This window comes from Paroedura picta, chromosome 8 (genome assembly GCF_049243985.1).
Source record: "Paroedura picta isolate Pp20150507F chromosome 8, Ppicta_v3.0, whole genome shotgun sequence".
Taxonomy (NCBI): Eukaryota; Metazoa; Chordata; class Lepidosauria; order Squamata; family Gekkonidae; genus Paroedura; species Paroedura picta.
In genome coordinates this window covers 86,018,945-86,046,608 of record NC_135376.1, presented here as the reverse complement: position 1 = coordinate 86,046,608, position 27,664 = coordinate 86,018,945, and the positions used below count along the sequence as shown (strand labels likewise).

General features: G+C 41.9%; 2 long non-coding RNA genes across 2 annotated transcripts in view; one reads left to right on the top strand and one right to left on the bottom strand.

Annotated features, from left to right (window-relative positions):
• LOC143843918 (uncharacterized) overlaps nucleotides 1-27,664 on the top strand; it is a 243,126-nt gene that overhangs the window by 18,537 nt on the left and 196,925 nt on the right. The gene's annotated exons all lie outside the window — the stretch shown is intronic.
• LOC143843919 (uncharacterized) lies at nucleotides 423-24,204 on the bottom strand. Its single transcript, XR_013233743.1, has 4 exons — nucleotides 23,840-24,204; nucleotides 2,594-2,754; nucleotides 884-1,082; nucleotides 423-694 (listed from the first exon to the last, which is right to left on the bottom strand). It is a non-coding gene; the product is annotated as an uncharacterized LOC143843919 (long non-coding RNA).

Here is a 27,664-nt window from a genome sequence, read left to right as displayed (position 1 = left end):
AGCAGCATTCCACTTTAAAATCCAGGATACCTCTGTGTTTGCCCACAAACTTTCTCAGCAGTTCTTTAGAGGACTGCTTAATATGTTCTCTCCCACACCATGGATTGTCCCACAGTGATACTGTCCAGATTGTCTCTCTGTGATACTGTCCACCCTTTAGAAGCCCCACTTTAAACCTATGGCATTGTGCACCTTGGCTTATCTTGCAATGAAAGTAGCCTTGCTTGTGGCAGTCACTCCTGCAAGAAGGGTAAGGGAACTGATCTTCCCCCCCCCCCCCAATTTCTTAAGGTTTCTACTGGGTGAGTAGAGTTTTACCCCATCCTAGAATTCCTCCCCAAGGTTGTTTCTAAGTTCCATATGACCCAGGAAATTGTGCTGTATGTCTAGTCTCACATCTAGGGCTGATAAAGAACTCTACATTCTCAATGTCAGGATGGCCATCCTTTATTATTTACATAGAACCAAAGCATTTAAGAAGTCGATGGCACTGTTAATTTCTTACTGGAGCCCTAAGAAAGGCAGAGCAGCCTCTTCACAATCCATTGCACATTGGGTAGTCTCTGCCACATGAGCCTCATATAGAGTTGCACAGCTGCCGTGTCCCTTTGATATTAGGGCACATTCTATCTGGCTCAAGGTACATCTGCTCCATTCCACCAGAAGGTTCCACTGATGGCGATTTGCAAAGCAGCTACCCAGGCAACAGAAGATACATTTATTAAACACAATGCTCTCAACCTTCATTCTGGGGAAAAGGCTGATTTTGGGAGGGCGGTGCTGCGGGCTATACTCCAATGAGAGATTCAACCCACCTCCTAAGGCATGCAGCTTGCTAATGTCTCAATGTGGGGCTGCACAGTAAGATGGAAGATATGCTTACCTGTACCTGTTGTTCATTGATGTCTTCCCTTCCTCCTCTTTGAACTTGCACAGATGTCTGTCTCCTCTCTTTGAGCATGACTGTTGGTCAACGGTCCCATCTATTTTGGTTCTGTGAGTTCATGGTGGCTTGACTGGAACCGTCCCACTCTTAGAATGCATGATACAACTGGTGGGAAAACCAGCTTTGGGACTGACACCTTTGGGTATTGAAAAACAGGGTATAAAAAAAAAACAGCTCTTCTCTTCCTCTTCACATGCATGGTTCCTTATGAGTAGGACATCCCTCTTTGGAGTTAGTATAAAAATGATCTATTGCTGGCCTGTGCAAACACAGTCCCAATGTGTGTCTGTGTAGAAGACACTGATGAACAACAGTTACAGTTAAGTGCAACCCAGTCTTCAGTTTGTAATATATTACATTGGTTTTACTTCTCTACTACATTGGGAGATGCTGCCAGTGGGGTGGGGCAGGTAGTACATAGCCCTGCTGCCACACACTGGCCACCAAGGGGGCTTCGGAACCTTATCAGCAGGCATCTTAAAGAAATGGCAGGAGATGGGTGGAGCTGGCGCAGTATAAGCTGAAGGCAAGTGTCTGCATTGAGTATTGCTGGCCAGCTTACTTGCATGCTGCTGATACCAGTTGCCCCTACTTCTCATTTGCCTTTCACTGTTAGATGACTACCAAATATTCCCTCACCTCTTCGCTGCAGAATGAGAATGAAAGGGGGCGGGGGAATTATCTGGGTTACCAACCTGGTGATTCTTCCTTTAACTGACGTTACAGCCCATGCAGTTGAAAACAAAAAATGGGTTTTTTCCTCTTTGAATGGACTGTTTCACCTTATACAAGGAAATGCTGTTGCAATGGACTTTTTTCCTGAGTAAATATCTCATAAGTTAGGGTCCATTGAGTTCAATGGCTTACTTTCTAGTAAACACGCTCAGAATTGTTGTAAGATCTGCAATTTCACAGCTGCTTGAAGAAGAAAAAGTGTTACCATAAATGTCCCAAATAATCCCTATATATTTAAAGGAAGAAATTTGCCCCGCAAAAGGTTGCAGCTAACTGTTAACTCAGAAAAAACTGTTTAATGTACTTTAATATCCTTGCATTAGAAATGAGTGATTGCTTTTTAATATTACTGGTAACCACTGATCCCCTCCTGTATAGATACATTTCTTTTGTGATTTTATTATATGCTTAATAATAGTACCAATAAGCTCAGATTTCCTTTGAATAAAAATGATTGGAAATAATATCTACCCTAAAGCATCTTTAATGTCATTACAGAAGGGTAGGAGTAAATTAAGCGGTATTTAGCCACCAAAGTCTTTAATTTCATTGCATTTGAGTGGGAGTGAGACATTATGAGGTCCAATTTAAAAAGTCGCTAATGTTTTTACATCTGAGTAGGAGTAAATTAAGCAAAATCACTCCTGAACTGCTAATATCATTTTAATTGAATGTCATTCAGTATATAGCTTCTGCTACACAGAAGTAGTCAATGAGTTGTATAGGCAAAACAATGGCATCTCAGATATGATGACTACAAGAAATGAAACTGCAGTCATGTGTCAGGCAGAAGGGGTACTTGAAGTTGACAGGGCTTTGGTTAAACATGCCATGGAGATCTTCGTTCATGTACTACCCCACCACCCCACTCTATGCAGCTCAGTAACCAAAGAATTTCACTTTTGTGGTAACCTGTGGCTTGAGTCCCATGGTGAATCTGTGTTGATAGAAGGGATTTCCATCAGTGGATGTCTGTTTCTGCCCTCTTCTAGTGTCTCTCAAAATAGCACCCCCAAATGTTGTTTCTGGAAACAGGGGTCTCCCAGAAAATAGCGGGAAGGGGAGCTGACTGTCTGCAACGAAAAGTGAGAATTGGCAAAATCATTCTTGTTAGTGGAAATATTCTGGAGGCCTACCCTCATGTTTTGCCCTGATGTGTGAACTTTTGAAGGACCCTGTTTTTGAACCTTGCCCTTAGATTGTTTCTTTTCAGGAAATATTGGAGTTCCTTTGATAGAGGGCCATTTTCCTAGGACTTTGGAAGAAGTTGTTGAAGAAGCTTCCTTTGGCTTTTTGAAGGGTATGATACCGAAATATGTAGTGGCAGAGCAGCTTCAGGCACATCTGATTGACACAGTTAGGCTTCATACATGGGTATAGGAAAGGCACTTACTAGCCCTGGTGGCTTATATCCCTCTACACATTGCTAAGAGTTGAAGGTGGGTCTCCTCCTTGGGGTGGGTCTCTAGCTCAGTGGTAGAATATCTGCTTGGTATGCAGAAGATCCCAGGTTCAATCCCTGATATCTCCAGTTAAAAGGACCAGGTGGTAGGTGATGTGAAAAGCCTCTGCCTGAGACCCTGGAGACGTGCTGTTAGTCTGAGCAGGAAATACTGATATTGATGTTCTAGTAATTTGAGTCAGTATAAGGCTAGGGATGTGCGATTCGGCTTTGGAAATGTCCGAATGGGCCGAATTGCTGCTGATTCTGATGTTTATGAGGCTGAAACGGTGGCAGCTTTATCTGTTCATGTGAAGTTAGAATTTGGAATTTTGTTGCACTTTTGTGACTTCATTATTTACTGTCCTTTAGCAAACAGATTCTTTTGGTCAGATTGTGGCATCAATCTGGAAATGTACCTTCACATTCTTGTACTGCTTCATGGAAACTGTAGTTGTTTTATTTGTGTGTGTGTGGGGGGGGGGAGACCTATAATTCCCTAAACAACTATGTGATTCTTATGTCATGCCAAACAGCTGTCCTGACTGGCTGCATTCATGTGCTCGTGCCTCTGCAGAGGATGAAGCTATTCATACAGAAGTAGAAGGGGCTACTGCAAACATGTATTGTTGATGTCAGCCATTCAGTCTGACTCTTGGCAATCCCATGGCACAGTTGTTGCCATGATCCCACACCACCTCCCTCAGCCATGCAATATTCTGGCTGGTGTCAGTCCCAATCGCATCTAACCACTGTGCCCTCTGTTGGCCTGATTTCCTTTTTCCACTGATCAATTCTAGCATAATTGCTTTCTCCATTGAGCTGGATTGCATGATATGGCTAAAGTCACTTAGCCAGAGTTTCATGATTTTGCCTACCAGTTGATAAATCAGACTTTATGCACTGTAGTATTTCCTTTTGTGACTTTTGCTGTCCATGGAATCCGCAGAAGCCTTCTCCAACAACAGAGTTCAAATGAATCAATTCTTCTCTTGTCCGATTTTTTCATTGTCCAACTTTCACAGCCATAAGACGACCCCCGCCCCCAGGCCTCAGTAAAATTGTCAAGCATTGACCGGTCCCCGGTGATAAAAAGGTTGGGGAACACTGATGTAGAAGATGCAGTTAACAAAGGCAGAGTGCTAAAATTATTAAATAAAATTAACTTGAATATCTATAAAACCAACAAAGTTTTATTCAAGGTACAAGCTTTCATGTGCAAGTATATTTCTTCAGCTACAGTGAAAAAGAATTTCCTCAACCTTTACATATAACAACAACAACAACAACAATTTTTATCCTGCCCTTCCCAGTTGGCTCATAGTGGGGGTGGGCTAGCATACAAAATCTTATACCTCAGATTAAATTTTGTTGGTCACTTTGTCAATTGCTTCAGACCAACATGGCCACCCACCTTAATCTATTTCCAATACCTATGTAATTCATGGTTTTGTTCAGCATTGTGATCTCAACAGTAAGGCTAGCAGCAAAAAGCCCCCTATGCCTCTACTGGATAAACATGTGTGCTAGAAATTTTAGCAAGCACATATCTGAGGCATAGTATACTTCAGGAGTGCTCCTGTCTGTGTGATGGTTCCTACTGTCTCAGGGTGCTTTCTGTATTTCAGATTACATGTAATTATGCCTCAGGAGGACTGATATTTCTTACTGCTTTTAAAGTACCAAATGACATTTACAGCTGAGCACTTATGCTAGGGAGGCTCCTACCTCTATCTTACCACTCCATGTAAAAGAATTTGTAGTTTTCTTCCAGTCTAAGGAAACTTCCTTAACTGGCCTTTCCTCCAATGAAGAACTCTTCCATGGAGCCTTGCTCTAGTCTAGCCTTTTCCAATGTAAGTAATTCTTCCCCTAAAAGATACTTCAACTCCTCAGGATGGAGGATGATTGAATCTATCCCGCTAACTAGATATGTATGTACAAATTCTTTTGTTTTATTTTTATGAGATTGTTCAGCATGATTACTAGAAGGATTTAATGGAGTTGCTAGGTCTTAGATGAGCTCAGGACCCACTGAGTGAAAGCTAATGCTGCAGTTTTCGCTTACAGTCCAGCCACTCTGAAAGCAACATGTCTTCTTTTTAACTGCTAGGACCCTTCAGAATCTTGTATTTTTGCAGGTCTGGGCTCTGGTTGCTGTGGCTAAGTCAATTTTTTAAAAGAAAAGGAATAGTAATGTGTCTTCACATTGGTCATACCCCTTTATGAGTCTTGAGTGTTGGGAAGTGGTTTTGTTTGAAGGTACATACAAGCATGGCAGAAGATACTTGCTGCCTGGATAAAAGGTAGGAGGCAGACAGGTGATTCTATTAAGGGGTGGCAGGGGGAAAGCACAGTTTAGATTTTGGGAGAGTTAGTGTGAGGAGCAGACAGATGGTGCTATAAGTCAGGGGTAGTCAACCTGTGGTCCTCTAGATGTCCATGGACTACAATTCCCATGAGCCCCTGCCAGCAAATGCCCCTGCCAGCAAATGCACCTGCCAGCACTATACACCTAAAATGCTGGTAGGGGCTCATGGGAATTGTAGTCCATGGACATCTGGAGGATCACAGGTTGACTACCCCTGCTATAAGTTGTCTTGAAGGCACCTCTCTCTCTTTCTCTCTCTCTCTCTGGGTATTCGATGTGGGATAGCATCCTTGACAAGCCACTATTTATTTAAGTATTTCATAGGACTATTGTGAAGAAAATACTTAGGGGCTTTACGCACCGGGATCTTTGTAGCAAATTGGTCACTGAATGAAAAATCGCCATTTAAAATAGTGGAATTCGTCGTTATGCATACCTGCCTTTGTAGTGGAATCCAGTTGCATTTTGTAGCATTTCCCACAGGCTTCCGGTCTCGGCAGAAATCGCTAGAAAGGAAGCGCTATTGCCGAGCTCATCCCGCCCCTGGCCGTCAAGCAGCCAATGGGCAGCCGTTAGCATGCTCCCAAACAGCCCCTTTCCCTTTAAGAAAGGTTTTTTAAAAAAAAAACACACACCCATTGTAACGAATCTGTGTAGATTCGTTGCAACGGAGAGACCCATCCAGCTGCCTGGGGTGTTTGAGCTGTCGTTTGATCGTGGCCACGCTGCCTCCAAGTGAAAAAAAAAATCCCCCCCTCCCCCCCCTCTCACAGGCCCGATTTTCGGCTGAATGACTGTGTAAAAAATAAAGTGACTGCTTAGTAGTGTGCTTAGTGACTGAAGTGTGCTTAGTGACTGAAGGGGAGGGACTGAAGCCGGGGAAGCCTCTGTTTGAGCTGTCATTTGATTGTGGCCACGCTGCCTCCGAGTGAAAAAAAAAATCCCCCCTCCCCCCCCTCTCACGGGCCCGATTTTTGGCTGAATGAATGTGTAAAATGTGTGTGCTTAGTGACTGAAGGGGAGGGACTGAAGCCGGGGAAGCCTCTGTTTGAGCTGTCATTTGATCGTGGCCACGCTGCCTCCGAGTGGAAAAAAAAATCCCCCCTCCCCCCCCCTCTCACGGGCCCGATTTTCGGCTGAATGAATGTGTAAAATGTGTGTGCTTAGTGACTGAAGGGGAGGGACTGAAGCCAGGGAAGCCTCTAAACTGAAAGAGGCTCGCTGGTGCGTTATCCCCGCTCGCTCGGAGAAAAAAAAAATGGCGAACAGTTCAACGGAAGTTTGGAGGACAGGCTCAGGAGGAGGCACTTTGAAGAAACCGCAACAATGTTAACGCACAGGTCTTTTTCGCTAGTGTTGCAGATTGGTTGCAGGAGTGTATCGCTTTCCGGAGGGTGAATCCACTTTTGGGGATTTCCCTGAAAGCGCTACAAGGAAGCACTTTTTGCAGATTGGTTTCAGGTGTGTGGCAGATTGTCGACGACGTTGTGCAAAACAGCAAATCATTAGCGTTTTCAATTGGCAACCATTGTGCTATTTTGAAGGCGTGCAAAAAGCCCCTTAGTATCTATAGAACTCATTTCAATATTTCAAACTTTTTCATGTTCATTAGTAGCAATTCTTATAACAGTCTTGTGGGCCTTATTATTATCCCCAAAGTATTAGGATTGCTAGGCCTCAGGACTTCAAACCCTCAGAGTCAGGGGTGGGTCCTGTTGATGTCATAGATTAGTATCAGTACTATTATTTAATATGACATCATTAGGTTAATGTTGTCACAATGACTAGAAATACTAATACTATTTCCAAAGACTACTATGAATTGCACCTGATGGTAGCTGTGAATGTGTTGCTTTGATGAAGTGGACTGTTCACCATATACAAAAGTATTTTTTTTAACCTATAAAGATTATATCCTACACATTAAATATAGCTGAGGTCTTAGTGCCAAATTATTGCCTCCTACCTTTGCCAATTTTCAGGTGGGGCCTGGAGATTTTTCAGTGTTAGAACTTATCTCCAAACAACAGAGAACGGTTCTACTGGAGAAAAGGGTTGTTTTGGATGGTAGACTCTCTAGCATTATACTTAGCTGTTCACCCTCCCCTCCCCAATGTTACCCTCCCCAGGATCCACCCCCAAATATTCAGGAATTTCCCTACCTGAAGATGGCAACCCTCCTCCCACCTCTGTCTTATGGGCCAGTGGTTTCCACAAACAGGCATGACTGACGTCTTAAAAGAAGCCATAAAGTATATAAAATATATAAATAATATATAAATAATAAAGTGTGTGGGCTAGTTGGCAGTACAAAGATTCAACCTCATGCCTTCAGAATGATACTCATAAACCTAAGTCTCAGGACCACAGTCTGAGACTTGGCAGCCCTACATATTGCAAAGAGTGATGGGGATTAAGGCTAAGAGAAGAGCAGCATATCTGAGGCCCATGACACCTCAAGAACCAATAAAAAGACTACAAAAAATTATTAGAAATGACAATCAGTATAATGTTCATGCATGTGGCAGTGAACCTGTTCTAATTTTGTTTTAAATGGTGGCATAGTATCACTATGTATATCCGTGTAAGCTTGTATAATTCCGAGTCATCCTTTTCATTGTTTCTGTTACAACTGGCACTGGAGAGATACGTAGTCCGTACTAAAGTGGTAGACAGCCTTTGTTGTTAAAACATGGCTACCTCACACTTCATGAAGAGATAGACCTGCATTTGCTACTGGGTGGACAGCAAATAGATAACTGGAGCCAATCACTCCCTACTGACAGATATACTTGTAAGATAGCCATGTTATTGTCATATCCCTGTTTCTTTTTCAGTTATACACCTAAAATGTCATATGTGAAGAGTTTTTTTTTAAAATCATGCATAGGTATTTTTCAGGGGGTTGGCGTCTATTCATTCCCTTATAGCTTATTCAGGGAGAGTTGTGTGGTGGATTGTGCCCCTGGACAATGAATTAGCTTGGTATAAATTCAATAATCTTATCCATTCATCTGGGAGAATGACAAGATGTCCCTTGGCTAATGATCTTTAGATATGAATTCATTTGATTTTCCCCTAGCACTGCATTTAAATATATATCTATCATATCTCAATCTAGCAGTTTATCTGTAATCACGCTTGTAATTTTGTTTTGAGTTAATGGGGTCCCAAATTAGGGCTGACAGTTTCACAAAGCGATGAGGGCACATCTAGACCCTAGCTTACATGCATTTTAATATTAATTTCTTCTCCCCACCAAGCCCTGGTAACAGTACCTCAATGAAGGCATTTAGGAATAGCACCATCACCAAAGGGGGATTCTGCACTATTAACTGTTTTGCATGGCTGAAGGATGGCTTTGGTGCTGATTTCCCCCTTGTTTTCCTTCCAATCCAATGGTTATTCAGATTCCTTTGCACTTCTCCTCCATACCCTTTTGCCACCCCTCAAAAGTCACTCCCCTACACATATTGAGGTTGTTACACTCACTCTTTACCTTCTACCATCCTCTTCATCAGGATACAAGCTCCATTTATTACTTTTTCCTAATTTTAAATTTTTTAACTTTCTTTTACAAGCAGTGTGAGTCTCTTGGTACAAGACTATCGCTAGTCTCAGATTAAAATGATGAGGGGATGTTTAATAGGAGCTGTGCAAAGTTTAGTTTTCTGCTAGTATTGACTTGAAAGGGGGATCAGAGAGGAGGCGAATGGCAGCATCCCCAGTGCAAAAAACCCACAAAGGATTTCATTGCTGCATACAAACAAAATAAAGGAGGGCACCATCACTGTGAAATGGGATGTGAAGAGAGAGAGAACAGGATGGGAAGCCTAAAGCTTTGAAATCATCTTTCCATTTAATGAAAAATGTTGGAAGAGGGACCATTCTGGCTGCCTCTGGAAGCCTAACATTTAAATGGTGTCTGAGCCACATGGACCTTCTGCAAACCACCAAGCTTAAGAATCACTTGGAATCGATCCATTTGGAGCGCAATCAGTACAGAAGACCTCGAGAAGTGTGCAGGATCAAATTAGGGAAACACAAAGACCAATGTCCTTGCTGAATCTAGACTATATAGTCTTCACCGCAATAATGGTAGAAAGATTAAGAAGATGCGTACCAGTGTTAATACATATGATCAAACAGTCTTTGTACTAAACAGATATATGAAAGATAACATATGGTTTTAAAAGATGCAATTGAATTTGTGAATAAGAAAAAAAGCAGATTTTCTCATTTTGGAAGCAGAAAATGTATTTGATAATATAACGTGTCTTTTTTAGGAATCATGGTGTTGAAAGGGTTCTCCAGAGTCATCTAGTCCAACCCGTTGCAGAGTGCAGGAAGCTCACAACTACCTGCCCACAACAGTGACCCCAGTTCCATCGCCAGATGATGCCCTCTCCCCCAAAAGCAGAATCCCTGGCCAGTCTTGCCTGGAGAAAATTTATCTCCCAACCCCAAAGTAGCAATCAGCATTTCCCTGGGCATGCAAGAAAGGGCCACAAGAGCCAAGCTGAGACACAATCCCTTCTGGCCACCCACTTACAATCTGTGTAAGTTCACATAATCAGTATTTGTCAGATGGCTATTTAGCCTTTGATTTAAAACTTCCAAAGAAGGAGAACCTTCTGAGGAAGCCTGTTTCACTGAGGAACCACTCTATTTGCCAGGAACTTCTTCCGGATGTTAAGATGAAAATTCTTGGAATTAATTTTGTCCCAAGAGGTTTTTTAAACCTGAGGACTACCAGTGTCTCTTAGCAAAATGTCTGAACACCCTAAATCTAAAGTGGAGACATGAGGAAGATGATAAGGCCAATCAGGACCCTAGGAGACCAGCAGAAAAAAGGGAATACTTTCCCCCAGATGAGGACATGTTGCTTGCCATTGTTTTTTGAAAAGAAATTTATGGCAGAATGGGCTAAGCCCATGGCTAATGGACAACTGCCCGCTTATGAAAAAAAAGTTGTATACCATGCCAGATTACATTGAAGAGCTATTGAAAACACCTATTGTCGATATGCCTGTGGTAGGTCTATAGACATATGGACTTCTCTCTGAAGATGGGAAGGGTCAGTGAAAGACATTATGGACAGAAAGGTTGATTTTGCTTCACGCAGAGTACATGAAGCACTAGCAATGTCTATAAAAGCTTCATCCATTTCTTCCATAGTGTCCAGAGCCAGGATTATGTGGATCAAAAACTTGATCCAATTAATTTCAGACCCTGACAAGAGAATTACTGAGGGAATGAATAGGGTGTAGAAAGCTGCTTGTTTTACAGCAGATGCTACATTGGATGTCTCCATCTTCAATGCCAGAGCAATGGCAACAGCAGCAACTGCCAGAAGAACACTGTGGTTACATGCCTGGCAAGCAAGGCTAAGTCTATAGTCACAGCTTAAACTTTTCATGGCTTAAAACTCTTTGGAGAGTCCCTAGAAAAGGTGCTGGTGGAAATGCAGGACAAGAAGCTGGTCATGCCCAGAACACTGCGAAGAACAGACAGGAGATTTAACCAATCATCAGGAAGTACCTTTCATCCTTACAATAACTCATATAGACGGCGACATGATCGACGCCAGTCCTGGCCTCTTGCAAAGCAGTCCTTTTGAGGAGGATGTTCCAACAGATTCCAGTGAGGAACCCCCCCCCCCAAATCTGACAAAGAAAGGAAAGCAAATAAGTGGCTAGTCTTATTCCAGAGCAGCTGGCAAAACAGTCACACTGACTGTTGAGCCTTAGAAGTGATAAAACAAGGCTATGCCATTCAATGTATAATACTCCCATCAAGCTTCTTCAGTCACCTTATCAAAAATTAAATGCATAGCAAGAATGAATCCCAAAAGCCATTTGACACCTGTTAGATATTTGAGCAATAGATCAAGTACCACCAGCAGAGGAAAACATGGGGAACTACTCTATCTTCTTTACAGTACCCAAAGCGAACAGAGATTGGAGAGTGGTTTTGGCCCTAAAATTTCTCAACAGGTACATAAAAATGAGACATTTCTGTATGGAAAGGTTAAAATCCATCTCCAAAGCCCTACTCAAAGGAGAACATCTGATGTCTATAGACCTTATAGAGGCTTATCTCCACATTCCGATTCTAGGGGCACACAAATATACTTACACTTTTGCATAGGAACAAGTCACTATCAATTCAGAGCATTCCCTTTTGGACTCACAGCGGCACCAAAGGGGTTCTCAGAGATGTTTATTGCACCAATAGCTCTGTTCAGAAGTCAAGGGATACACATTAATCTGTAGCTTGATGACCTGTTACTGCAAGCGGAATCCAAAGAAGAAGCCATGAGTCACACCAAGAAAGCCCTGGAAACATTACAAGACTACAGAATGCACATTAGCTACCAATTCTATTAAATATCTGGGGATAAATGTGCTTGATCAAAATTGTAATATTTTCAAAAACAATAATCAAAAGACTTGGAAATTGATAGAAACAGATTTATCTAGATGGAAAAAAATTAAAAATATCCTGGCTGAGAAGAATTCCATCAATTAAAATGAATGTATTGACAAAATTAATTTTTTTATTTCAAGTGCTACCTATATATAGAGAAGAAAAATTTTGACAGTATGGAAAAGAAAGATAAACAAATTATTTGGAATGGCAAGAAACCAAGAAGAAGTTTAAAAATACTCCATGATAAGGAAAAAAAGGAGGATTGGCAGTTCTAAATATAAATTTATATTACCAAGCAGGAGGTTGTTCTGGATTGTGGATTGGATTAAGAATCAAAACCAACAAATTGTAAACCTAGAATCTGCAAACCTAGGTAAAGATTTACATAATTATGGATAAAGAAATCAATCAAAACTATTAGAACACAAGAAGTCACACAATTTTTAAAAGTCAAATTTAGTTTAAAGTCCACAACTATCTCCCATCCAGTATACATGCTTCTCATTTTTCTGACCCAAATGTAGAACTCTACACTTCTCCTAAATGGATTCCGGGGAATGGTAGAGGACAGGAAGACCTGTAGGATCATTGTCGACGGGGTCGCAATGGGTCGGACACGACTTCGCACCTAACAATAACAACACACTTCTCCTTATTGAATTGCATCTTGTTCTCATTTGCCTACTTTTCCAGGGTGTTCAGGTCTTGTTGAACTCTTTATCTATTCCGGAGTGTTCACTACTCCTCCCAATTTTATGTCATTCACAAATTTAATGACTCCCCCCCGACCCGCTTATCCAGATCATTGATAAAACTGTTGAAAAGTACCAGATCCAGTACTAAGCCTTGTGGCACTCCATCGCTTACCTGCCTCCACTCTGATAAAATACCATTGGCAACCACTCTTTGGGTATGGTTTTCTAGCCAGTTCCCTATCCACCTAACCATCTATAAATCCAGTCTACAGTCTTCCAGTTTATCCATCAGAACATCATGGGGAACCTTGTCAAAAGCCTTACTGAAATCTAGGTTAACAGCATCCACAATCTAATAAGTAAATAAATAAAATAAGAATCCAAAGTCAAGCTTTAAGGATTACTGCTCAGAAAATCTGCAGTAAATTGTGCATGTGTAATAGAGCCAACATATTATACGTGCAAAATTGGACTACATCAAATTTAAATCTTCTTCAACAAAGGTCACACTTCTTTGATCAGTTTTCTTTCTGTTCCTTTGAGCATCACTAATAGTTTCATGTTCTCTCCTGGATGGCTGCCCTGTACTTAATGAATGATTATGAATAATTATCAGCTTTTGTTTGGAGTGTGTGGGAGGCCTAAGGCCCTGCTTTTTACTTTGTGACAAACCAAAATCATTGCTTGTGATTTTTATTGTTATTCGTAATCATCCGAGTATGGTTGCTAAACAATAATCATAAAAATTGGCTCACTGACCTTGGCTTGACTACAAAGTACAAAACAATACTGAAGACACCTTACCAGAAACAAGTACTACTAATCATTAACTGTCACTCCAGTCACCCACCCTGATGTGGATAAGCCAGATTAGCTTTATCTCATCAGATCTCACAAGCTAAGCAGGGATGGGAGACCACCAAAGAAGTCCAGAGTCACTATGCAGAGGTAGTTAATGGCAAACCACCTTTGAACATCTCTTGCCTTGAAAACCCTACCAGGCTGCCATAAGTTTGCTGTGGCTTGAGGGAACTTTCCACCATCATCCTCACCAGTCCTCCTCACCAGTCATTCTCACTAGTCCTCACCAGTCCTAAGAAAGATCGTCATCTGAACCCCTGCTGTCTATGTATGAACATATGACGCTTCTTATTGCTGAATCAGACCTTTTAGTCCACTGAGATCAATATTAGCTACTCAGACTGGCAGTTCTCCATGATCTGAGGCATAGGTCTTTCACATCCCCTACTACCTGATCCCTTTAAAGAAGGAAGAAAGGCAATTAAGAAATGTTTAAAATGAAATTGAATAAAAATATAAGCGATGATCTGCCATTAGTAATATTGACTCCTGTGCAAAATAGAATCTGATGAAGCTTCTTGATCAGATGTAGCCATACCAGCTGCTCTAGTGTGTTATGTTATGAAACATTCTAAGTCCAAATTCTGCACTCAGACAAACACTTGTTATCCATATCCACCTGTCCCTATCCTTGAGGAAACAATTTAAGGAATGGAGAGCTAAATCCCATTTTCTCATGGGGAGGCATAAATAGGATTTGTTCTTATGACTAATCTGGAATAGAAGAAATATTGTAATCTGGTCAAATTGCTTATGGACAATGGAGGCCTTTATGACCTTATGTTACTGGTTTTGCTTGTCTGGAGTATCTTGATCTCCCTCTCCCCCTCCCTCTTTGGAGGTTACATGTTGCTGGTTCTCCAGCAAGAAAACTATAATGTAAATAACATGGATGTACTTTTATTATTATTCCATTTATTGATTCCTCCCTCCCCCTGCTAGTGGGCTTGGGGCAGTTCACATCGGTAGATGCTGAACCCATTTGGGTGCTTACTCTTAAGGATGAACAAAACACAACAGCAGGCAATTCCTGACTAATTTTTTTTAGTGTTAGCAGCCACCATGTGGGATCTCCGTAAATTTTCCATCCTGGTCCAAATAGTAACTTCAGTGTTTGTGTGTGTACTGGATTGGTTAAATGCCAGCACCATACACATGCAGCCCCCATCTGCTCTGAAGTCCTCATAGTTGCTATTAAGTCAGCTATATCTACAGAAGGCCCAGCTATGGTTCTGCCATCTTCATGTCTAATTTGACCCATTACAGTGACAAAGCAGAATGGCTCATGATATAGAGAGTTCTAGGAAAATCACATCAGCTGGCTTTTTCGTCCTCAGATGTAAGCAAGGGGAATAACTACTGATGGAGTTTTCTTTGTTTCCTACTATCAACTACCATACTTTGTGTTTTTTTCAAATATTGAAGGAAAGGTTTTGTTCTCTAATGTTAAATTAGAATCAACCCCCTCCCAACTTTCCTTAGGACTATGGATGATGCTTGGCAGGTGACTCTTGGGTTCCTGTGTATTGTAGAGGCAGAATCCCAAGGGAAAGCTGCCTCAATGAGGCTGCTTTTCATATTTTAAACAAGGAACGTTGATTTGTCTCTAAGCTTAAGTGCCAGTACCAGCATGAGATGAGGACTGTGGTTTTAACAGGTTCCCTCCTTCACTGTATAGTAACTGCTCAGGAGTATAATATTTAATGCATAAATTGGTGCCAGTAGAAATAACGACAAATGAATCAAGCTGGATCTTTAACTCAGAGGCCACTGGTCACCTCACAATGACTGCAGAGGAGTCAGGTAGCCACCAAAGTCATTCATAATTATATGTAACATTTAACTGTGATGGTTTCACATGTTTCTTTGCCAGTAAAATCACTCTGATCCATTCTGACTTACATGCTGTGTTAATTGGTACATGGGTGATAGAATGGATGTAGTGCCATCTACTTGCTAGTATTTGTATCAGTCCAGTTTTGTTTCCCTGGCTGATGTCCTTATGGCTCTGTGTAGCCTAGATTCGTATGTCCCTTGGATTTTCAATTCAGAGAAATGTGAATGTTGCTCTGGTGAATGGGTTTCCCCCAAACCCCTGAATAAGACAAATATTAGAGCTTTTTTCAAAAAGGTGTCTTTAGATGAGTTGATCTTGGCTAATTAATTTGAATTGGGGAGTAGCAGAACCACTTCAGAAATACTTCAATGAGGCAGCTGCCTTTGATCCTTTTCAGTCTGGCTTTGGGGCTGAAAATGGCCCTGGTGGCACTTGAAGACATTCTTCATCTTCTCTGAGCACCTTTTGATAGGGTGGGCTGTGAGATATTGTGGAAGTGCCTGGGAGGTGAGGTGGTTCTGGAGGGAGCCATGTTGTGATTCTGGTCTTTTGTATGAGACTGCTCACAAAAGATTGCAGTCAAAGATGATGGAATGGGAGAAGCTGAAATCTTGGGAGCTGAAATTGGGGGGAGGGCACAAGGCTTCCTGCTATCTCCCATGTCATTTAATATCTGTGTTAGGCCCCTTAATTCGATTGTCCAATGTTATGGACCAGTTTGTAATCAAGCACGACACCCAGTTATACAAGCCAGTGGCTGCTGCTGTCTCTGGCCTGGCCTGGTTTCTGAATGTGGAGGTGAAAGTGACTGTGTGGGAACAAAGTGAAGCTGAATCCATGTGAGATGGAAGCAGGCTGGCTGGAAGGGCTACTGCTTTAAATAGGACTGTTCTCCTTGCCACTGATGGGCTCATTGAAAAAATTCTTAAGCTTGTGATTTTTGCTGGATCTTGTTCTTCTGTTGGAGCAACAGGTACCCATGACAGCAAAAATTATTTTTCCAGCTCCATCTGGTTAGGAAGTGGATGCCTCATCTGACTATGTTGATCCATACTTCAGTAATTTTGAGGCTACATTACTGTAACAGTTGTACATGTTAGTCTGAGGTAGAGTGCTTGCACTTGAAAGCTCATGCCTTGAATAAATCTTTGTTGGTCTTAAAGGTGCCACTGGACTCTGATTTTGTTTTGTTGTGCTATTTCAGACCAACACGGCTACCCACTTGAATCTAATTGTACACAGGGCAACCCTTGAAGACAATCTGAAAAATGCAGCTGGTGCTTGGTTATCTGTGGCTAGTTGGTGATAGAATCATGTCACCTCTATTCCGAGGTTCCTTCACTAGCAACCAGTTAGCATCTGGGCCCAATTCAAAGTATTGGTGTTTGAAGTCCTTTATTATCTAGGAATCCACATACCTGAAGTATCACCCTTCCCTGTATGTTCTTGCACAGCAGCTTGGTTCTTCCCACCAAGATCTGCTATGAGTATCCCTTCCTCATCCAAGGTACATTCAGCAACAATCCTGGTTCAAGCTTTTACAGTAACTACCCCATGCCTCTGGAACAGCCTCCTGGACAAGTTGGTGGGGAAGGGCTCACTTACCCTCTTCAATGAGACTACAAACCAGAGGTGTTCCAGAGTGCTTTGGGGACAGTTTGAGCCTGGGCAAAGGGGAAATACCCTACAGGGGGAGGCATAAGGTGTTTTTAGATTTTAATTTTTTTTATATCTGCTTTATTAAACTGGTTTTGTATTGTTACCTACCTTGTTCATGACAAGGCAGGCATGTAAATATTTTAAATATAAAACAAAATATAAACTTGGTCATACTGATTTAGAAAGGTACCTTAGTTGTTCCTTAAAATTATCTTGACAAGCACGATGAGCAAAAGCTTAATAGAATGAGGCTATATGATGTATCAAACCTGGTCAATAAGATCCATAAGCAACTGCAGTTCCTTGTTTCTCTATCTCATTTAGTACACGGCTATCTCTCATGGCATGAGACATGATGCCTCTAAAGTCGATCTAGACCAAAAGCAAAATCGATACCAAGGAAATCCTTTTGTCATTTCCAAAGGCATAACATGTAAAGAAAGCTAAGTCAATATGCCTTTTAATAATGTTTCACGGAAATGCCTAGATTTCCCTTGTTGTGGCATAATTAATTGAACTACCTGCCACCCACAAGGTATAGCCTTTTCCCTTATATAATTCTCCTTTAGCTTAATTGCTGTTCACTTTTTGGTTCTATTTGTCTTGAGCTATTTCTTTCTCTGTGTGTGCTTTTTTATGGTTCTGGACGTGCTTTGTACTTAGTTTTATCTTTCGGAGCTTTGGCTTCTAAATGTCAGCATAATTTTTCTGCCTTATAATATTGGCGATGTTATAACCATCAATCAGTCCCAAGGAAGAGTAGAAGAGATTAGATACCATTTGTCTGTATTGGTTGCTCATTGTAATGACCTGGTGGACAACATGAACAGATAATCTGTTGCTTTGATGGAAACTAATTAGTCTTAAGAGTGACAGGATTGGAATAGCTTTTGTGACATTGTTTTTTAAAATGATGACTACCTCACTATTCCCACTGTTGATCTGCAGTTCAGTCGTGTTCCTCAATGATTTCTTTGTACAAGTGGCAAGGAAGCTGGCTCTGTCTTTATTTACAAGGAAAAAACCCAGATGTACAGAGAATGAAAATTCATAGCAATTAAAAAATAATAATCCTATCATATTTAATCTCACTACTGAAAATACAGTGTGGCTTTACTTGTTTGGGTATATGATGCTATTTGGGTTCATTTTGGTAGCAAATGGATTGGCTTGAACACTGTGCAGGCATTTCTCCCTTTGGGGAAAAAGTGGTCCTCAGTTTTTCAGAGAAGGAAGAAAACTAGCAGAAATAACAAGGCATCCTTTGGCACGTTCAAGACACACCCATGCCCTACTTGACTGAAGTACAATCTGACAATGCTGGGGCTAAACTACACAATATGCTTTTTAATAAGTTGGGTCTTGGTTCTCCCTCTGAAGCGGAGGGTCCAGATTCTTGAGAGTGATTCCAGCTATCCAATCAGCCGGTTTAAACATTTTGGTTAATGACTGAGGCCATTTTACACAAATACCCCACAGAGGTTGTTCTTATGTGGACATGACTATTCCAGAGGACATGGAGCTTGGACTGTCACATCACAGCATTTTGCAGCAGAGATCTAGGGAGCTTATTGCTCATTCTGGAAGAACAAGACTCCCACTCAGATGGCAGTAATACCAGTGGGCAAACGACTGGCCAGTGGGCAGACGACTGGCAGAAAGCCTGGGATTTTTCATCATCCCTCTGATTTCATAATTTGACAAACCATGAGGCAGAGCTACTACCTTAGTAGTACAATGCCTAACGGAAGCCAAAACTAGAAAGGTCGTAGCCTTATTCTTCCACTTCCCACCAAGAGGCAAAAGAACGGAGAGATACATACTGGCCCACAAGAGCAGCCAAGAAGGAATCCTGTAATAGAAAAAAGGGGGAGAAATACATTGAGCTTGGACCCAGATTGTTCTTCTGGCACTGAGTCTGATGGCAGAGAGGAAGGATTGTTTCTTTCACATGATCAAGCAGAGGAGGATATTGAACAATAAATTCCTCTCACTGCCCTAGAGCTTCAAGAGTTCCCAGCAAGCAAGGAGAAAAACCTTGCAGACCACAATAAGAAAACTAGACCTAAGAGGAATAAAAATCCCCCCCCCCAGTACAGACACCACTGAAAGAACATTTCCATTCCCAGAGTTCTTTGAAAAGCTATTAAAATACAAGTGGGTAAAACTTTTAACAAACAGGCAGTACCCAGAGTTTATAAAGAAGTTGTGTGCTTTAACATCAATCACTAATGAATTCTTTCAGGTTCCACTGGTGGATACAACAGTGCAGTCTTTCGGCCTACTATCAGAAGATGGTTAAGGCACCATTTACGACAGCTTAAATATAACAGTTGATTTTGCACTGAAGAAAGCTCATGAGGCTACAGGTATGGCCATCAAAGCATCTACAACTGCATCCATGGTATCTAGGAAGGCTATCATTTGGACAAGGAAGATACTTCAACTGCTACTTGAGTCAGGTACTCAGGCAAACTTAGAATTCCTAAGGCAAGCTACTTCACTGCAGATGCAATGTCATCTAGAGTACCAATCCCCAACCTGTGGGCAGCGGACCACATGTGGTCCTTTGACTAATTGGAGGTGGGCCCCGAAGGACTCCTTCTCCCCCCCCCCGGCCCTTTACTTCACCCCCCCCCCCAGCCCTTTACAACACACTTTGGGTGTCATTGTCTCCCATCACTCCCAGATGGGACTATCTCGTTGCAGAGAAACAAGCTCAGGGTTCCCATTGATTTGTCATTGTCCTTATGTTCATTGTTGTGGCGTGTCTGTATCTTATTTTGAAGGGATGTTTAAACATTACCATAGCGATCAGAGAGCGTTAGGGCAGTGGTTGAGAGTAGAGGAGTAAATTACCCCCCCCACCGGGCCTCAGTAAAAGGCATTGAGTAGTCCCTGGTGTTGAGTGGTCCCCGGTGATAAAAAGGTTGGGGACCACTGATCTAGAGTCATGTCATCAGTTACTGCAGCAAGAAGAAACCATTGACTCTGGACATGATAAACTGAATTCAATGTGAAGGCTTTCCAGGAAGACATATTATTTAGGGACTGCCTGGACTAAATCCTGATAGAAACCAGGGGAAAATAGAAGGCGATACTGAAGACACTGAGACATTCAAATAGATAAGTCTTTCTCAGCCAGGGTTTTGTGAAACCCTGGGGTTTCTTGATGGCCTTGGAATGGTTCCCTGAATGGGTGGGAGTTAATTATATATATATGTGTGTGTGTGTGTGTGTGTGTGTATACACACACACACACACACACACATATATATTTAAATTTGTTAAACATTTATCAGTGATATTACCATATACCAATCTACCCACCATTCCCAAAATGGCCAATGATGGGTTTGGAGTGGGTGGGAAGGGGAAAGGCCTTGAGTGGGCATGTACACAGCTATGCTTCCCAACCCTATTCTGCATGATTACTCAACTCCTGGAGTTTCTCAAAGCCTGAAGAAGTTTCAGGAGTTTCTCAATGGAAACAAAGTTGAGAAAGGATGAAATAGATGGACTTATAGAGGTCCTTCTTTTCATTCCCAACACATCTTGCCAAGATTCAAACAGAATCCAAGAAGATCGAACTGGAATCAATTGAGACCTTTTCTTAGAAGATGGGGTTTCAATTCCAGATTTGCCAAGCAACCTGGGAATAGATCAGATTGACCAGGATAGAAAGTACCCTAAGGCATGATGATACCTCAATTCCAGCTGGAGGAAGTCCACTCTACTTCAAAGAAATCTGGATCCAGTGTCAAGCAGACCTCAGGATTGTGGATTCAAGTGGGTGTCTGTGTTGGTCTGGATTGTGGAGATTAGTTACCAGAGGTTATGCAACAGAATTTTCAAACCCTCCACTGGAATGCTTCATTCTATCCCCATCTTCCAAAATGCCTCAGGATCACCCAGGCAATCCAAAATCTTCTCACCATCCAAGCCTGTGCCTCCTTCAGCAAAGGAAGGCAGAGTTTACTCCATCTTCTTTACTGTGCCAAAGAAGAATAGGGACTGGAGAACTATCCTGGATCTTAAAATTCCTCACCGTTGGTCAAATTGAGAAATTTCAGAATTGAGATACTTCAATCCAGTGCATAATCCCTACAACCAGAAATGTTCCTCAGATCCAGATCTCTTACAAAGGCATACTTAAACATTCTGATTCTTCCAAGCCATAAGAGATGTCTCCACTTATGCATCAAGGGAGACCATTGTCACTTCATGTTGATCCCATTTGGCCCCTCAGCAGCACCACGGGTTCTGATCAATCTGATCATCAAATTAAGAAAACGAGATTGACATACACCTTTAGTTAGATGACTTACTGATCAAGTCTCACTTCAGACACAAATCATTAGCAGATATGAAGATGGCTATTCAAAGTCTACAAAGTTACAGCTTCATCATAAACCTGCAGAAGAACTCAGTGAACTCAATACCATTGTAGAATAGAATACCTGGGAGTCATCATTGATAGAACAGTAAATTGCTTATCTCTGCTGGTCCACAAAGCATGCAAAAACAGAGAAATATCTAAATCCATGATCACAAGCAGATCCATTTCCTTGATGACCCTGATCAAACTCTTGGATCTCCTAAATTGTGTATAGATTTGATCTATTTGGGAGAATTATATGCACAACAATTACATCCATCATCCATCAAGTTATTTACGGTCCATTGACCAGTGAATTCTAACAAACAAATAAAATACCACAATACATATAGAGACAATGTGACATGGAATATTAATAATGGTAATTAAAAAGATGATAATATTAATATATAATAATAATTAAAAAGTTACATTGTTATTAAAAGAGCTTTGTGTTTGCAAATCACAACATGGCAATAATAATTACAATAACTGTTAAGGCTTTACCAGTTTCAAATGCTGAGAGAGTTCAGGTACCATCCAAAGTAAAGATCAGCTTGCAATGGTGGACAAAGTTTACTTCAAGTCCAGTTTACTTCAAGGCAATACATATTGGATGTTGGAGATAAGACATAACTTTACAGATGCCAGGTTATCAGGATGGGGAACAAAACTGAACAACAAACAAGATCAGTGGTCTGAGCCAAAAATGAAACTGAGCATCAACATTCTGGAGTTGAGGACCATAGATCTCTCATTAAGACACTGGCAGCCACCAATAGCTCATTCTCACATCCCAGTGAGCCAGAGAAAAATCTGGTGTCAGTTTCGGCAGGACGCATAAAATGGACTTCAAACAATCATACAGACTGAGTCAGCAGGGAGTGATTCAGACAAGAGAGTGGTCCCTTAAGAGGGGTTTGTTCATAAAGATCAGCAAGTACTTGGGCCTACTGCAGGTAGATCTCTTTGCATCCCCAACAAATCACCAACTCAACAGATTTTACACAAGATTCTTTCATCCCAGGGTACAGGCAACAGTTATTCTCAACTCTCCATGGCCAAAGATTATTCATCTTTTCACCATTCTGATGGTTCCCAAGGTACACAGGAAGATCAAAGAACAACTAACAGACACCATTCTGGCCACATAGACTATGGTTCGAGTTCACAGGAGATGTTGATAGTACCTCCCTAGCATCCACAACCAGGCTACACTTGACTGCCTGATTATTGAGAGGAGCAGCTTCATCCTCCTAGGATGCAACACTGATATCACAGAGACACTCCTGCCTTCCAGGAGACAATCAACAAATAGAATGTATAACAAATTATGGAAGGAATTTGTGCACTGGTGCAAAAGGGAAAAAAAGTTGACTCACTGAAACCACCACTTAATTCATTCTTGATGTTCCTGCAAGAAGGACTCACAAGAGGACTTAAAAGCTCCTACTCTCATTTTATTTATTTTATTTTAATTTATTTTTGGATTTGTTTCTTGCCACTCTCGGTGTGTTGGCCCATGGTGGGCTACATGCTAAACCTCCGCAATAACAGTAAAGTTTAAAACCAATCCCCAATTAAAAATTTAAAACCCATATCGTCAGCAGGTAAAACCAACTTCAGATTCCCACCCTCCCCAGAGTCCCAGCAACACACAGCCTGTAGGCTGCTGGCTGCAAAAATTTGCTGTAATGACAGATTAGAACCTTAATCACCTTCTTGCCTCAAGTTAAAGGCTGAAGCATATTGTGACATCCTTACATACAATGTTTCCTTTAAGGCTGGCCTTTGAGAGACCCTCCACAAGTTCCCCACATGGAAGCTACATACAGCTCTCTCAGTACTTACCAAGCCACCATCCAAGCCACTCGGGGAAGGGTCATTGAAATGGCTGAGAATGAAGATGCCTTTTCTTATGGCTATCACTTCCACAAGAAGAATCTCTGAGCTAGGCTTGCTTTCAGTTAAACCCGAGTTATGCATATTTTACAAAGACAAAATGGTACTTAGAGCAGATGCTAGCTTCATGCTCAAAGTCAATTCTGCCTTCCATAGAGCTCAAGAAATACGTCTTCCATCCTTCTGCCCAAAGCTGAAGCATTAAAAGGAGGAGACATGACAATACCATCAATGTCAGAAGAGCTCTCGAGTTATATATTTGTCAAACCAGCCGCATGTGGCTAACTGAAACATTATTCTTCTCCATAGCTCTGCTTTACAAAGGAGAAAAGTTGTCCAAGTTGATCCTTGGTCCTAGTTCTAATCCCAGTCCTACAAAGGAGAAAAGTTGTCCAAGTTGATCCTTGGTCCTAGACTTAAAGTAGCAAAATAAGCTGCCTCAGCAGCACCAGGTGCTGTATATTCAATGCATAACATGAGCCCCAAAAAGCTGAGAAGAACATATGCATACAAGAACTTCACCTGAAAATTTAAAAGCATAAAACAATGTCTCATTTGAGTTTAAGTATTGTATCCACGTACTTTGTTAGGCTTGCCCTGGTGATGGTGTCCATTGTCACACACCCTTTAATCAACAACAATCCAGGCCACTTGTTCTCTCACACACACCATTTCCCATCACCCTTAAAAGCAAGAATTGCTGTTTAGGACTGCAAAAGTTGATGATTAGTCAAATCTGTCTGGACTTCATCCACAGGACTTCTTGTAGCACAATCAAGTGGAGCTTTGTGATGATCTGCGGCAGGGACCTCATCCACTTTTCCTAACAGCAATGAGGCGTCCAAGGATGAAGATGGAATGCTTCAGCAGCTAATTAGACATGGCAGCTTACAAGGAGTGTACATGCATAGCTTAAAAGGCTGGAGTGCTAGAAACATCAAGCCATCATTCTCTTGTTCTGAATGATTTGCAGCCAACACTGTACCTGGTTGAACATTAACACCAGAGTTTGCTGAGTTCTACCAATATCTTGCCACATGCTGAGCTTGGCCTGAAAGGGAGTTGTTATTTTTTGCAAAGGTAGTTGCTCGATGCATTATCCTAAAAGGCATCAATCTCCAATCCATTGTTGAGAAATAGGGGAGGAAAGATTGCCATAGTATTTTAAGGGAGGTAAATGCCTTGTCTGTGATTTTCTAGACTGATGCCACCATTTTCACTGTCTTTGGACACTGGGCTTTCCCCAGAGGCTTAAAAAGAAATTGTTAAGAAATGGAATAATAATATATTGAAACAACTATTATTTATTTTTCTTCAAACTTGCCCTACTTTTAAAATAAAATAGCTTATTAGAAAGCTGTTAGCTAAAATGTCATCTTAACTTTCTATGTCAACAATGTTAAATCAAAGAAAGACTAATCAAGGAAGGATTTGTCAATATATCATTGTTTGGTCAAGTTGGAAGGTTCACACATGAAGAGCGGTCTATTTTTCACTCCCTCCTCTGATCCTTGTAGTGTATGGAGACAGCTGGCAGCTATTGCTATAATCATGGTGGATTGCAGGCAGGAGAAGGCAGCATCTGATTCACATGGGTGAACTAGTCCAAAAAAATTATGTGAATATCATAAAAGAAAATCACCAAAAGAATTGAGACAATGGAAATCCCTATCAAGGGAGTTTTGGTCCTGTTATCAGAATTTATGTATACTCCACATGTAATGCTGTGCCATAGTAGTGTGGGCAGAGTTTAAATAAGTAAAGAGGGGTTCAGCTCTAAGCTACTATGCCTATGCTGTGACAACTGCATTGGTTGCTGGTTAGCTTCTGGGATCAGGTTCAAGGTTTTGGTTTTAACCTTCAAGGCTCTACGCGGTCTGGGCCCTACCTATCTGAGGAACCACTTATTTCCTTATTCCCCCACACAAGGCCCTTCACTCTGCGAGTATGAATCTGCTGGTTGTCCTGGGTCCCTGGGAGGTTCACCTAGCCTTGACCAGGGCCAGAGCCTTTTTGGTCCTGGTGCCGGCCAGATGGAATGAGCTCCCAGAAGAGCTTAGGGTCCTGATAGAACTCTCAGAGTTCCACAGGGCCTGCAAGATGGAGCTCGTCCACCAGGCGTTGTGGTCAGGATAGTAAGATTGGGTCCCTCCCCTTTATTGCTCCTTGTACCCTGTAGACCCCCCCTCCACCCCCAGCCAAACATTGCCTGTGGACATGGCAACTGTTAGCACAAGGGTTGAGGGTTCACATGGGGGATGTAGACTGTTGAATGATGCCGCCAATATTGTTGTACTGGGGTTTTACCTGTTTTTATATGCTTTTATGTAAACTGCCATAAGCCGGCTGGGCCGAGAGTGGTGATCTATATATAAAACTAAAATAAACGTTACCAACAATACATAAAAATAAAATCAGCAACACAAAATAAACAAGGAGAATCAGTTAGGATATGCCAGACAAGAGCAAAAAGTCTCGCAGAAGGCAATGATTGAGGGGGATAGACTAATTTTTCTTGAGGTGAGGATTCAATAACTTTGGTGCTGCAACTGAGAATGCCTTTGTCATGCTGCTACTCATCTGGGCTTAGATGACAGGGTCCCGAAGCAGATTTGTAATAGTTGGATAAGATCATATGGGAGTAGGTGGTCCTTAAGATATGCTTGTCCTAGTCTTTTCTAGGGCTTTAAAGGTCAGTACCCCCATCTTTAATTGGACTGGAAGCCAGTGCAGATTGAACAAGACTAAAATGATATGATCCATATCCACTCCAGACAGCCTTCTTGCTGGAGTTTGCGAATACTCTTCATAGAGCACATTGCTAACTTAATGTTAACCAGGGTATGTACCACTCTGAAAGGCTGCTGCCAAGTCACCAGTAAAGGCTGGCAGAAGGTATCCATATTGACCATTGTCACCTGTTTAGCCAACAGGAAGTCCAAATCCAGCAGCACTCCCAGACAACAAACATACACTTTTAGGGGAAACGCTACCCCATCTAGAACAATCCTGAACTGGTCCTTCTGGCCTCCAGTAGCATCTGCATCTTGTCAGAATGAAGCTTCAATTTATTGACCCTCATGTACCTCAAAACTGCCTCCAGGTTTCCACAGCCTATTTGGACCTTCTGGAAATACAAAAAAGAGCTGAGTATCATCCAGTAATTGAAGAAGGAGAAGAGACAGGGGCTTTCCGCACCGGGATCCTTGTAGCAAATTGTTTGCTGAACGAAAAATCGCCATTTAAAATAGTGGAATTCGTCATTATGCTGTTGGTATAATGTACCAAGTGACAGCTAACAGCGTGAAGTTGATCAAACTGATCTAACTGACAGGTACTGATCATGTGAGAAGTGTCAGGTGCACAGGAATGACACAGCACAAATGCTTCTATTGGCTGGATAGAAAGCTGATGCAATACTAGAGAAGGTTGCATGTACATAGGTTGTGTATATAAGGAGTGATGGGGAAGCTGTCTCTGTCTCTCTGAAGTGCCATTGTGCGCGCAGCACTCTGCTGGATAACATGTAAATATTCTATACATAAAAAGGTTAAGAAACCTACAAACCTGTGTTGCTTGTGTTCATCTGTCACATCGAAGTGACACACCACTACAACGGTTTCCGCTTCACAGCAACGCCAACAGGGTTATGGGCCCAGAGGTTGCAGTGGTTGCAGTGGTGAGTTTGTGGCAGTGGTGTTATCCTGAGTGCTTGGATGTCTGCTGAGGAGAAGCAGTTAACTGCCGGTGCTGAAGGTACGGAGGCAGGCGGGAAGAGAGACGTGTTGATGAGTTCTCCAGCTGCGATGACGAGCACAGCTGCTATCCCCGTGGAGAAGCTCAACTCGGAAAACTACAATGTGTGGGCGCTGCGGATGAAGCATTATCTAACCAGAGAAGGGCTCTGGAGGTATGTGGAGAATCCCCCTCCCAAACCGAGTTCACAGGAAGAGGTGGCTGATAAGAGGGCTCTTGCTACAATTGTGTTAGCTGTGAATGATCAACAATTGCTGCATATCTACAATGCTGACTCTGCGAGCGAGGCATGGACTGCTCTGAGCAATGTTTATCTCCAGGACTCGGCCGGTACGCTGATATCTCTGTCAAGGAGGTTGTACAGAACTCAGATGATGCCAGGTCAGTCTGTGAGATCACATATTGATGCTCTGGGTGAGTGCTTTCGTAATTTGGAGCTTAGAGGAAAAGATACCTCGAAATTGGATCGCATTTTCATTCTGCTTTCATCTCTGTTACCTGAGTTTGAACCAGTCGTTTCCAGCCTGGAGGGCTATGAAGCACGTGATTTGGAATGGAGCCAAGTCACTGGGCGACTACAAGATTTTGAGTCCAGGCAAGTTGCCAAGGGAGTCTTATCTGTGTCTGGGCATATGGCCAAAGGAAAATCGA